The sequence below is a fragment of the Xylocopa sonorina genome, unplaced genomic scaffold, assembly GCF_050948175.1.
Source record: "Xylocopa sonorina isolate GNS202 unplaced genomic scaffold, iyXylSono1_principal scaffold0122, whole genome shotgun sequence".
NCBI classification, from domain to species: Eukaryota; Metazoa; Arthropoda; class Insecta; order Hymenoptera; family Apidae; genus Xylocopa; species Xylocopa sonorina.
In genome coordinates, this window is record NW_027490193.1 from 222,124 (window position 1) to 226,314 (window position 4,191).

Genomic DNA, 4,191 nt, shown 5'->3' on the forward strand with positions numbered 1-4,191 from the left:
AAGTGCAGACGAGGAATACATAACACTCCGCAAATCATATTATATCTTACCATGAAACATAGAAATGAGATGCGATATCGCGTTTTAAGAAGCATTAGAAAGCTATTGCTACGATACGTAGACATCTGCAAACGCTATTTCCTAGCGAGGAAATATCGCATTCACATTCATTTGAGGTGTAGACGAGGAATACATGACACTTCGCAAATCAGATTATATCTTACCATGAAACATGGAAATGAGACGCGATATCGCGTTTTAAAAAGCATTAGAAAGCTATTGCTACGATACGTAGACATCTGCAAACGCTATTTCCTAGCGAGGAAGTATCGCATTCACATTCATTTGAAGTGTAGACGAAGAATACATAACACTTCGCAAATCATTTTATATCTTACCATGAAACATAGGAATGAGATGCGATATCGCGTTTTAAGAATCATATGAACTCTATTGCTACGATACCTAGACATCTGCAGACGCTATTTCCTAGCAAGGAAGTGTCGCATTTACATTCATTTGAAGTGTAGACGAGGAATACATGACACTTCGCAAATCATATTATATCTTACCATGAAACATAGAAATGAGATGCGATATCGCGTTTTAAGAAGCATTAGAAAGCTATTGCTACGATACGTAGACATCTGCAAACGCTATTTCCTAGCGAGGAAGTATCGCATTCACATTCATTTGAAGTGTAGACGAGGAATACATAACACTCCGCAAATCATATTATATCTTACCATGAAACATAGAAATGAGATGCGATACCGCGTTTTAAGAATCATATGATCTCTATCGCTACGATACGTAGACATCTGCAAACGCTATATCCTAGCGAGGAAGTATCGCATTCACATTCATTTGAATTGTAGACGAGGAATACATAACACTTCGCAAATCATGTTATATCTTACCATGAAACATAGAAATGAGATGCGATATCGCGTTTTAAGAATCATATGAACTCTATTGCTACGATACGTAGACATCTGCAAACGCTATTTCCTAGCGAGGAAGTATCGCATTCACATTCATTTGAAGTGTAGACGAGGAATACATAACACTTCGCAAATCATGTTATATCTTACCATGAAACATAGAAATGAGATGCGATATCGCGTTTTAAGAATCATATGAACTCTATTGCTACGATACGTAGACATCTGCAAACGCTATTTCCTAGCGAGGAAGTGTCGCATTCACATTCATTTGAAGTGTAGACGAGGAATACATGACACTTCGCAAATCATATTATATCTTACCATGAAACATAGAAATGAGATACGATATCGCGTTTTAAGAATCATATGAACTCTATTGCTACGATACGTAGACATCTGCTAACGCTACTTCCTAGCGAGGAAGTATCGATTTCACATTCATTTGAAGTGCAGACGAGGAGTACATAATACTTCGCAAATCATATTATATCTTACCATGAAACATAGAAATGAGATGCGATATCGCGTTTTAAGAAGCATTAGAACACTATTGCTACGATAGGCAGACAGTTCCAAACGCTATTTCCTGGCAAGGAAGTGTCGCATTTACATTCATTTGAAGTGTAGAGGAGGAATACATGGCTCTTCGCAAATCATATTACATCTTACCATGAAACATAGAAATGAGATGCGATATCGCGTTATAAGAAGCATTAGAACTCTATTGCTACGACACCTAGACATCTGCAGACGCTATTTCCTAGCAAGGAAGTGTCGCATTTACATTCATTTGAAGTGTAGACGAGGAAGACATGACACTTCGCAAATCATATTATATCTTACCATGAAACATAGAAATGAGATGCGATATCGCGTTTTAAGAAGCATTAGAAAGCTATTGCTACGATACGTAGACATCTGCAAACGCTATTTCCTAGCGAGGAAGTATCGCATTCACATTCATTTGAAGTGTAGACGAGGAATACATAACACTTCGCAAATCATGTTATATCTTACCATGAAACATAGAAATGAGATGCGATATCGCGTTTTAAGAATCATATGATCTCTATCGCTACGATAGGCAGACATCTGCAAACGCTATTTCCTTGCAAGGATGTGTCGCATTTACATTCATTTGAATCGTAGACGAAGAATGCATAACACTTCGCAATGAATATTATATCTTATCATGAAACATAGATATGAGATGCAATATCTCGTTTTAAGAAGCATTAGAACTCTATTGCTACGATACCTAGACATCTGCAGACGCTATTTCCTAGCAAGGAAGTGTCGCATTTACATTCATTTGAAGTGTAGACGAGGAATACATGACACTTCGCAAATCATATTATATCTTACCATGAAACATAGAAATGAGATGCGATATCGCGTCTTAAGAAGCATTAGAAAGCTATTGCTTCGATACGTAGACATCTGCAAACGCTATATCCTTGCAAGGAAGTGTCGCATTTACATTCATTTGAATCGAAGACAAGGAATACATGACACTTCGCAAATCATATTATATCTTACCATGAAACATAGAAATGAGATGCGATATCGCGTTTTAAGAAGCATTAGAAAGCTATTGCTTCGATACGTAGACATCTGCAAACGCTATATCCTTGCAAGGAAGTGTCGCATTTACATTCATTTGAATCGAAGACAAGGAATGCATAACACTTCGCAATGAATATTATATCTTATCATGAAACATAGATATGAGATGCAATATCTCGTTTTAAGAAGCATTTGAACTCTATTGCTTCGATACGTAGACATCAGCAAACGCTATTTCCTTGCAAGGAAGTGTCGCATTTACATTCATTTGAAGTGTAGACGAGGAATACATAACACTTCGCAAATCATATTATATCTTACCATGAAACATAGAAATGAGATGCGATATCTCGTTTTAAGAAGCATTAGAACATTATTGCTACGATACGTAGACATCTGCAAACGCTATTTCCTAGCGAGGAAGTATCGCATTCACATTCATTTGAAGTGTAGACGAGGAATACATAACACTTCGCTAATCATGTTATATCTTACCATGAATCATAGAAATGAGATGCGATGTCGCGTTTTAAGAATCATATGAACTCTATTGCTACGGTACGTAGACATCTGCAAACGCTATTTCCTAGCGAGGAAGTATCGCATTCACATTCATTTGACGTGTAGACGAGGAATACATAACACATCGCAAATCATGTTATATCTTACCATGAAACATAGAAATGAGATGCGATATCGCGTTTTAAGAAGCATTAGAACACTATTGCTACGATAGGCAGACATTTGCAAACGCTATTTCCTGGCAAGGAAGTGTCGCATTTACATTCATTTGAAGTGTAGAGGAGGAATACATGGCACTTCGCAAATCATATTACATCTTACCTTGAAACATAGAAATGAGATGCGATATCGCGTTTTAAGAAGCATTAGAACTCTATTGCTACGATACCTAGACATCTGCAGACGCTATTTCCTATCAGGGAAGTGTCGCATTTACATTCATTTGAAGTGTAGACGAGGAATACATGACACTTCGCAAATCATATTATATCTTACCATGAAACATAGAAATGGGATGCGATATCGCGTTTTAAGAAGCATTAGAAAGCTATTGCTACGATACGTAGACATCTGCAAACGCTATTTCCTAGCGAGGAAGTATCGCATTCACATTCATTTGAAGTGTAGACGAGGAATACATAACACTTCGCAAATCATGTTATATCTTACCATGAAACATAGAAATGAGATGCGATATCGCGTTTTAAGAATCATATGATCTCTATCGCTACGATACGTAGACATCTGCAAACGCTATTTCCTAGCGAGGAAGTATCGCATTCACATTCATTTGAAGTGTAGACGAGGAATACATAACACTTCGCAAATCATGTTATATCTTACCATGAAACATAGAAATGAGATGCGATATCGCGTTTTAAGAATCATGTGAACTCTATTGCTACGATACGTAGACATCTGCAGACGCTATTTCCTAGCAGGGAAGTGTCGCATTTACATTCATTTGAAGTGTAGACGAGGAATACATGACACTTCGCAAATCATATTATATCTTACCATGAAACATAGAAATGAGATGCGATATCGCGTTTTAAGAAGCATTAGAAAGCTATTGCTACGATACGTAGACATCTGCAAACGCTATTTCCTGGCAAGGAAGTGTCGCATTCACATTCATTTGAAGTGTAGACGAGGA